We start from the raw sequence: 10,021 nt of genomic DNA, 5'->3' as shown, positions 1-10,021 counted from the left end.
GATCGCAGAGGCGCGGTGCCGTGGGGAGCGGAGCGGATCGGATCGGATCGGATCGGCGCGGTACGGTACGGTACGGTGCGGGTCGGGTCGGAGCGGAGCGGAGCGGAGAGGCAAGGCGAGGCGCGGTACCGCGCGGAGCGGGTCGGAGCGCGGCGCGTCCCGCGTCTCTCAGCGGAGCCGCCGCTGCTGCTGCCGGCGGTGCCTCGGCGCCGTTATATATCGCGGCGCTGCCCCCGCGGGAGCATGCTCAGACGGCAGCGGAGCCCACTCGCAGCCCGCCGGGCGCTTCCCTTCCGCCTGACGTCGCCCCGGCACCGCTGTCACCGCGCCGCCGCCCCCGGCCCCCCCCCCCCCCCCCCGCCCGCCGCGTCCCCTCGGGAGGGGGGCAGGGCCCGGGGCGGGGGAGCCTCGCCGCCGCCCCTGCGGAGGCTTCGCCCTCGGTCCCGTCGCCCCTTCCCGGCCCCTCTCCCTCTCCGACCGCCGGCCCCGAGGCTCCACTCACCCGTCTCCTCTCCCCCGGGCACCGCCGCCCCGGAGGCCGTCTCCCCAGGGCATCCCCCGCCTGCCCCGCCGCGCCCAGGGGAGCGTCAGGCGGGTTACTGAGGCCTCGCTACATCCCGGAGAGCCACAGCGGCCGTTCGGCTTTCTACACCTCACCTCGCAGCGCTTTTCCCAGTGCCGCGATTTCTGTGGCCGTAACTTACACTGACAGACCTGTCACGTCAGCTTTCAGCAGGGACCGCTGCCGTCAGAGGAACATACACATGGTTAAAGGAAACCCCGAGGCAAGCCCAAATCTGAATACCCTAATGCTACAATGGCCCAGATGTAAACTACAGAGATCACGCGGGACGGTCCCAGACAAGAAACCATCAGCAACAGAGGGTTAAGCAGGACTCAAGACACTGGGATCTCGTTCCCACTTCTGCCACCTCTAATGTAGTTTAAAAGCCTGCTGCAGTGTGACTCCATTTTTTTCCTTTTAGAAGGGATCCTAAAATTTTCCATTCCCCTGTGGGCTCCGTAATACTTCTTTGATACGATGCAGAATCAGATACTCAGGCAAAAAAAACGGCATACAAGTATTACTGAGCTGAAACAAAAGCTTGCAAATTAGCGATGGCTGGGACCACGCTTTAAAGCTGTGCGTGCCAAGGAGTCTCAGTGATGGAAAAACCCAACAGCGTAAGAAAAACATACGATAGGAACAGGAGAGGAGCTAGAAGGAAGCAGGGTATAAAAGCATGAGGGAGGGAGGAAGAGCCTGAAATGGTTAGTCTGTCCCCTCTTCAGGGCTAATGTTAGACTATTCCCATAAAGACATTCTCCAGTATAGCTTCACCCACTCGAGGATATTTTTGAAGCTTGGTTAGGAACCGGGAAGGAAGCAGAGGCTTAGCAACGGCATCGGGAATCCTGGTCTGTGCTGGCGAGGGGACAGGGACAGCACGCTCAGGGCCCGAGCCTTGCCGAGCAGCCAGTACCCCCATGCTCGGTGTGCACACGCGGCACAGCAGCGCGGTGTAGAGGTAGCCAGGGCACCTCCAGCACCAGCCAGTAAATTAGCCCACAGAGAGATCTGTGCTCACCCCAGCAGCCCGGGGTCCTGTGCCCATGCTAGCACATCTGCAGCTAGCTTGAGTCTATTGCATTTTGCCATAAAACGTGTTCTTTGTGCAGAGGTAGACCAGTGCCCTGAGAAAAAACGGAAACTTAGACGCAGCACACACGTCCTGTGCCACAGTCCCACACAGAAAGGGACTTGCTTTTGTGAGTTCACCATCAGAAAGTCTTAACTTCATCTTTCAGTAAGACTCGGGACTGGTCCCTCCTTGTTTCGAACTGCCTTAGTAGTGGCGATGTTTCAGGACCTGTACTGGAAACAAACCATTGTAATTACAGCCCTGTCTCAAACGGGATAAAACAAAACAAGAATACAGCTTTGGGAGAGAGGGGACCGGAGGCACTTGCTAGTGCGTTTCCAGAAGGCTGGCTGCTTTGCCTTTTGCCAGTGTAAAAGAAACATTAAGAGCCTTGGCTTTATGAAGCACCTGGCTGCAATCTCTCTGCTCCTTGGCTCCCCAAGGCAGCTGTAGGGCCAGGTTCAGTTTGAAGCCTTTTTATTGGGAGATACAATTCGCTTAATAAGGGAACAATTTTCTGTTTGGTCAAATTGAATTATTCCAGCTTGCAGAAGGGTGCGTTTTTTACTGTTGATTTTAATGGCTAAATTTAGCCCATAAAGCCCTTACTGCAGTACGAAGACTCCCTCTCCCAGAGCCCCATTTACAACAGTTTTTATTCCTGACAACTTGGTCCCGCAGCACAGCGAGGGCCAAGCTGTGTTTCCTTAGCACAGCACTCCAAGAGGCTGAGTCTGCGGAACAGTTTGGACTCCTGGGGCTGAGCTTGTCTACCCTGCAGAAGCAAGCTGTGGGTTGACATAGGAGCCTTGTTCTGGCAGTGGAGAAAAGCATCTCACATTCATACGAAGCAAGGTAAATTTAATCTGCTCTAGCAACAGCCTTAACACAAGAGGATCCAAGGCTCTGCAGAAAAAAGGCCGGTTGACTTGATAGCTGAAATTCAACACACGCATCCCCAGTCCAAACTGTCTGGTTTCATACAGAAGGTTCAGTATGAGGGCAAACTGGGTTTGCTTCAGGTAGAGCAACCATTTAATTCCCTCACAATTCTGATTATAAAATGCTGTGGGAAATTTCAATGCTGAGTTGGAGCAACATCACCATGGTAATAACTGGGAGGCCTTAAGATTTTATTTGAGACAATTCAGAAAAAATATCCTGTGACATAATCCCCCAAATTAGGTCTGCAATGCGCTAATGTAAAAACTATATTTACTCCAGTGGTTTAAATCATGACTTTAATCTCAGTTGCTCCCGGTATTGAAATGTGACCTCATGGTATAGATTACAGAAACTCTCTGCCATGTGGATCATCAGAGCGGATTTCTTTCCTGCATAGTACAGGGCTGAAGTCACATTGTATGCCAGGGCACTGCACAGGGGCTGGAGGGGACCTTTACTGGGGGCTGGGAATGTTTCAAATGCTGCATATTTTATATAAAATATCCACTTGACAGTTGTGGGGCCTTGGGAAGTTAAAATGCCAGTTTCATAGGAGGAGAAACAGCTAATGCAGCTGAAACAGCACCATGGAAATCAGTTTATATCGTCAGGTCACTCATTTAACAATGCGATTATAGGAAATACACACAGCCTACTAATTATTATTCCTCCTGTTGGCTATCAGACTAAGTGCCACTGAAAGGAAAGGAAAGAGTAAGAAGAGAAGAGAGAGAGAGAAATCAGCCTCTTTCTGTAGAAAAAGAAACTTTTCAAAGGCCAGGGCTTCCACAGAAACTACCTGCAGTTAGGCAATCCCAGTGCAGACACCCTGAACAGCGTGGTTTGTGCCCCGAAATGGAGCAGCGCTGTAACCCCGTGTCGGAGCCGATGGGGCCTCCCTCGCGAGTCAGCGGGATAAGCTGCTTCCCAGAGGGATGCCTTCAACCCATCCCCAACAGGTGGGCTTCAGACCTCCTCTCAAAACATACTCGAGAGTAAAACCTGCCTCTTGCTGTCCTGCCAGGCAGCGTTTCCACTCACGCTTTGTACTCCGTCAGCCACAACACAGCGCCTCGTCGTGCACATCGTCTCCTCAGCATTCTGCTCCGTGAATTAATTTCCATGAGGAAGTGGGAAGGAGTTGCAGTTCCTTCTCCAGTATAGTTCACATCCTGAAACAACCATTTTAAAAATAATAATAAAAACGTTCAGCTAACTGCAACCTAACAGATACCGGCTTACAAATAGGAAAGGACAAAATAAACAGGAAATCAATACAAGCTACTTCTGAAAGCAGAAGATAAATCTACTCATCTTTTTCTCCGTGTGCACACACACATTTGATTTGAACTTGCAATGGTACCTTTCTGACAGGGGAACCAGAGTTACTCAACAAGGCCCAACTGAAACCCACTCTGAGTCTGCCACCTGGAAAAAAGCAAACTGTTGGTACTTTCTAACTATCATAACAAAATAGCAGCGCCACCGAGTGCAGCTTAACGCAGCAGCCAAGCCTCTCTCGAGCACACCCAAATGCATTTACACCAGGGAATTGTTTGACTAATTACTTGCAAGGGCTATACACTCAAGGTTGCCCTATCCCTTTCCTTATGAATTTGCTTGGATATCCTTCGTCTTCCTTTCCAGTGTTTCCAGCCGGGACTTCAGCAGTCTTTTAACATTTTTTTTCCTTTTAAAACAATAAATAAAAGCAAAGCCAGCCCCAGCAGCGGACTGCCTGAGGGTGATCCTACAGTAAGGATCACACACTCGCATGCTCACCATCAGGCAGCCAACAGAGCAACACACAGACAGCATTTTAAATGCTTGACATACATGTCCCTGGAAATATTTTCCTAAAGACGGGTGCCTCACATTCCCTGGGCCATGCCGAGGGGAATCCCACCTGGCAGCACTTGGTAGCAGCTGTAGGGAGCCCTGCAGCCAGCAGCACAGGTGAGGGATAAGCACTTCTCCCTCTGCAGCAGGCAGGTCTCTGCAGGGATTTAGCTGCAGGATTGGAAACCTCCATAGGCAAGGGAAGATCGGGCTTGTTCTGCAGCACACCCTGACTCCAGCCTCCCGCAGGCTCTCCTTCACACCCTGAGCACCGCGATTTTGTCCCCTGCAGCGTGAGACAAGGCAGAAGCCTTAGGCAATAAGACGTGAGGAAACTCCCCTATGGCATTTACCGTATCTTGGAGAGCAGATACATTCAGCAAGGCATCAGTGAGTGGCACTGGGAGGCTCAGGCCCCTGCTGGGGTGTTTGCAGGCAGCTTATGAAAAATTATTTCTGCAAGCCCTTTCCACGAGGAAGCTCTTGCTGATGTACCAGGGAGTTGCTAGGATGGGCAAGTTCTCTGAGGGATGCTTCGAACTGGATGTGTTCAGTGCATGAATTATAGGTGCATGGAAGGATTTTTACATCTCCCCAGGCAATCTGCCACAGAAATGGTGCTACCTTGCTACATACTGAGGTTTTAAGATACTTCTCTAGACAAAATAACTTTTTAAGAGAAAAAGGTTGTCTCATTTTTATAGAGACTTGGCCATTTTAGCTGAAACATTTCCTTCTAAGTCAACCTAAAGTAATAAGTCTGTTTAAAAATTAAATTCAGCTAAGTTGGCGATTCCAACTTTTTCTTTTTACAGATAGCTTCACAGCACGATCCTCCCTTCCTCACCTGTCCCTGAAACCTGGCTTCTCCTCTTCCCTGTCCTCCAGCTGCATCTCCTGCTCCCTCTTCCTCAGTCACAGCCACTATGGTTTTAGCAACACCCGTGTGTGCCCAAGCCCACCAGCCCAGCAATGCTTACCAGCACCGGGACGGGGTGGTGTTCACCATCCCCCCAGCGCCTCTCACTAGCTGGGAACCGACCTGGAAGAGAAGGTATTCCACTACACAGTGTTAGCCATACAAACTCTGACCGTTGTTACTTCCATTAAGTATAACTATATAATCTATACATATATTTATAAAATATAAATCAGTGCAATGCTGCATCATTTCAGGGGTGCAGTCATAGGCCTAGGACACAGGAGATGTAAGCCTGCCACAGATTTTCACTGCAACGTAAGTCACCGAAACCCAGGTTTCAGCTTCCCAGCGAGGTGTGTGAGAAGAGTGCTGTTGTAACTTGGCCAAGGGCAGTCAGGTCAGGCTTGGGCTGCTTTAAGAAGAAGACCATAAAGATCAAAGTCAGGTTTGGTAGGAAGAATGAGTTGAAATGAGGAACCCTCCAGAAGCAGAGGAGCCAGCCAAAGGCAGGAGTGCAGTGAAGGTCGAGGCAGGAGGGAGCAGGAGGAACAGCAGGGCCACGTGGGACGATCAAAGGCAGAACCAAGGCTGGATTAATAAGAGCAAGTGACAAAGTCTGGGGTCAATGACTAGGATGGAAAACCCAGGAGGGGGCCCTACGGCACACTGTCTACAGGGTACACAGCATTTAGCCCTCTTCAAACCTCACTTCTCCCTGCCAGCCTGTTACGAGATCTGGGAGTGGGTCCATTTCCGTCAAGCGCAGCAGCCAGCACTGCAAGGTGAGGATGTACCCACAGCATGACTGTAGGTTGTGACAAACACTCATTAATACTTGCGATGAGCTCCTTATACAACATGGTTAACACAAAGTATGGGTATTCAAAGCTCCTACTTCTTCAAATACCTTACTTTCAGTCTTGCCTGACTTTTTATGAGCTGCGATTAATCCCATAAAGCTTCTGCCCACTGCCACTAGGACAACGTACTGACTAAAATGTTTGAATGTATTAATGCTCCTCACAGAAATATATTATTTTATTCTCTGCATCGTAAAGTGATAGCTGAAGTGAGAAGTCAGTGTTTCAGTAGCACGTCACAGGATAACGGCATTTGGCTGTCATCACACCACTAACAATAAATGTGGTAATAAAACTCTTTGTTTTCAAAGAGAGCTGCAAAATGTTCCCTGATGGAAACAGCTACATTAAATTTCCCTTGTTTGGCCTGGCAGGCGTCAGAAGGGATGGCAGCTTTTCCCAGTGCTGCTGCTGACGTATCAGGACATGGTGCTACAAGGATACAAGATAAGAGTGCGGTTTAGACAACTGGAGACCAGTGATTGCAGAAAACTCAGCTGTTTAAAGAATGAAACTGTACTTTTAACAAATTAAGAGACTGATTACTTTGAATATTCCTGCTAGTACAAGTTGCTGCCACTTGGAGCAAAATTAACCTTCCACGGCTTTAACTGTCGAGGTACTACTATTATCTAGTTACTGTGATCCTATCAATTCAGCAGTGCAGAAATTAGGATTTCTATTTCAGTAATACCTTTTGCAATTAATAAAACACATCCTGTCTCAGGTTGAAAAGCTTTAAAAATGTTTTTCCCCCACAAAATAAATAAATAAAGTTTTTGGGGAAAAAAAATCATCTTTGTGTGTGCAGGGGAGGACTTTGCTGATGAATCCTGGGCGTTTCTGTCCCTCCACATGGCCATGCCGAGCTGGTGGCCAGGACGGTGCTGGGGTCACGCGGGCTGTGCTGCCTTCCAAGCAACGTATCAGCTGCAGGAGCAGAAATGCTATTGGCAAGGGTGAGAGGAGAGGAGGATTCCCCCGCTCCTCTCGGGGTGGCCCAGCATAATACATAGCTGTCTGAGCATAGGATGCTTATCTTGGTTTCTCTTCCATACCCGACTGCTGATTTTTGCAAGAGCTGAAGAAACTGAATTATTTCTGAGACTTTTCCTATCCTCTCTTGGATTTGGACAAAACAGACCGCAAACCTCAAAACTAGCAAGGAAGGGCTGACCAGCAGACAGCGTGGCCACAAAGGCTCTGGCTGCTTTGGAGGTCGGGCAAAAGGGAAACCTTTCTTATGTGAGTCGAGATTAAAAATCTTAAGTCAGTGCCACAAATAGGATCTTAGCACTTCTGAAGGGTTTTATCTTCTGCAGCTAAAAACACTACAGAGCATCCAAGTATTTCAGCGGAACAAATTTCCTTTTTTCATCTCTTTTTAAGCTTATTTTTAAGTAATCAAGAAATACATCAACTGTAGTCTAGAGGTTAAAACAGAAGTTTCTTAACAATGAACTATCAGACTTTAAGTAACCAAATCCTGCAGATTGCTTTTTACTCAGTCTCTAAACCTTTTTGGGGACTTTAGGCAAAAATTACTACAACCGCATCAGTAAATAGGTGAGTGACACTGGTTCCAGCAACCAAAGCCCTGCCTTGAGGAGGGGGTCCAGCATGACACTAATGCTGACAAGCAGAAGAAAAAAAAGCGTAACCCCATCCCTGTCAGATGAAAGCCCATAGCACCCAAAGCTGAGGAATGATCTTTGTAACACCGGGTTTTGTAACACTTAGCTTTTCTAAGACAAAATTGAGCCACTTTGGTCTCTGCAAGGGAAGTGAAGCCAGGAGTTAACTGATGAGGCGACCAAAGAAAAGACTGATCAGTGCAAAACACAGAGCTGTCACAGAGAAGCAGCTAATGTTCAGGCCATTTTATTCTACCTGCAGCCGCTGCAGCACCAAGATGCTGTCCCCTGCGTCCGGCACGCAGTGCCTCGCTCCATCGCTCTCCTTGCCCTGAGGCCTGGGAGGATTTCTTCATGCTGGCTTGTCAGCCTGTCCCAGGGAAGCAATCTCTTCCCTGGCGCAAGCTGTGAAGGCTTCATCGCTGCTGGGGAAGTGCAGATATTGGCAAATTTTGCCTTACACACAGTTTGTCAGAAATTTTCCTACTGACATGCCCGCCGCCTCCCCTCCCCTCCCCTGTGCTGGGGTGGGCAGGTGGGTACCGGTGCCACATCCTGGCCCTGTAACCCAGAGAGCCTGTAGCCATCCACCGCTTCCTGACAGAACCACCACCACTGGACAATTTTAAATCCCTCTTGCATCACTCCCACTTGCTTCTCCCAAATAACTAAGGAGCATATGTCTTGTAGCTCCCCTCCTTCCCCAGACCACCCAGCTATTCCAAGCTAAAGGCATGCCATGCCGGTTGGGCAGGCTGTCTCCTCCTCGGCACATTGCAGAAACCTGGCACAGATCTGCCTCCAGAAAGCAGGATGTGGGGAGGGGGGGATACTGGGAACCATGTAAGCTCTGCAGCCTAACAAACCGAGCACCAAACTGGGATCACAGGTTGTACGTCTAGGCCAGTAGGCCCTCTGGCAAGTCATGTCTCTGTTCGCTCCTGCTTCATCTTTTGCGCTCTGAATCATAAGATCTTCAGGGCACGAAGTCCTCCCACAGCCCTCCCTAACGATGACAAGGACCCTGTGGCCAGCGACAAGTCACAGCCACAACTCCCCCGCCCCATGCAACGCTGGGGCTCTTTCTAGCCTGTGGCTTCTGCCAAGTGGCCTGTTTTCTGCTCTTTCCTGCTTTAAGGGATCATGCTTGACCAGCTTACCTCCCAGGGTCAGCCACTGCAGGGCTGCATGGCAGCCTGCCCTGGTGCAAGGGCATGGCTGGAAACGTGCCCAGGGGCACAGGACTGGCAGAGGTAACTCAGAGATCAGCTGTAATGTCAACTCACTCTTCAGCGTGGGTCTATGTGGTGTCTCCACCATGGGACTAGAGAAAGAGTAAACAACACCCTCATGTGAACAGCAAAGCAGCTGCACACGCAGCTACAAGCAGAAACAACTTTCGGTTGAGCATCATTCTGGATCTAGTGAGCACCATCTGTCTGGATGATCCCCTGTGATGTAAAGACTCTGCTCTAAGTCTTGTTCAGCCGGCAAAAATCTCTTGAGTGATCAGAACATTGGGGAACCTAAACCAAACGATGGAGGCCATGCGATAGACCTTCTTGCTCCTTATTCTGATTAACATTCTTCAATATGGTCCCCACTTCCTTCACTTAAAACAAGGCCTCCTAGCTCTCCCGAGACATGCCTTCCCAGTGTGAGCTGCTGAAGGCCTGCCAGCTAACCTGTTCTTCAAAGGAGCTTGTAATAACTCCACAAAGCCGTACTGAACATTACAAAGAAGAATGAGGTAAATCAAATAGGGCAACAGGGGAGAAAAGCACACATCTGTCATCTTGCTGAGTGAATGGCCCTCTGTTATAGCCAGCTGCTGCTGAGCCCCTATATAACCCTTACAAGCCACCCTCAGGCATGCCAAGAAGAGGAGATGATACCTGCAAGATCTCAGCAGAAGTTAGGTGCAGGGAGGACAGGCCAGCGAGCTCCAATTTAAACAAACGGCCCAGGTTGCTATGGAAACCTCAAGGATGGAAAAGCAGCACTTCGAAAACAAAACATAGTGAGGCAGATTTCATATCCATTCTGAAAAGGTTTATGACCAGAAAAGGCAAAGTGGGTGTTAAATGCTTTTTAGCTAAGTCAATAGTAGCAGCACTTGAGAAGGAGGCATTATGGATTCGCAGCACCCATCATACCTCTTCTATCCCAAAACCCAGA

This window comes from Mycteria americana, chromosome 5 (genome assembly GCF_035582795.1).
Source record: "Mycteria americana isolate JAX WOST 10 ecotype Jacksonville Zoo and Gardens chromosome 5, USCA_MyAme_1.0, whole genome shotgun sequence".
NCBI lineage: Eukaryota > Metazoa > Chordata > Aves > Ciconiiformes > Ciconiidae > Mycteria > Mycteria americana.
Note: the sequence above shows the minus strand (reverse complement) of the source record.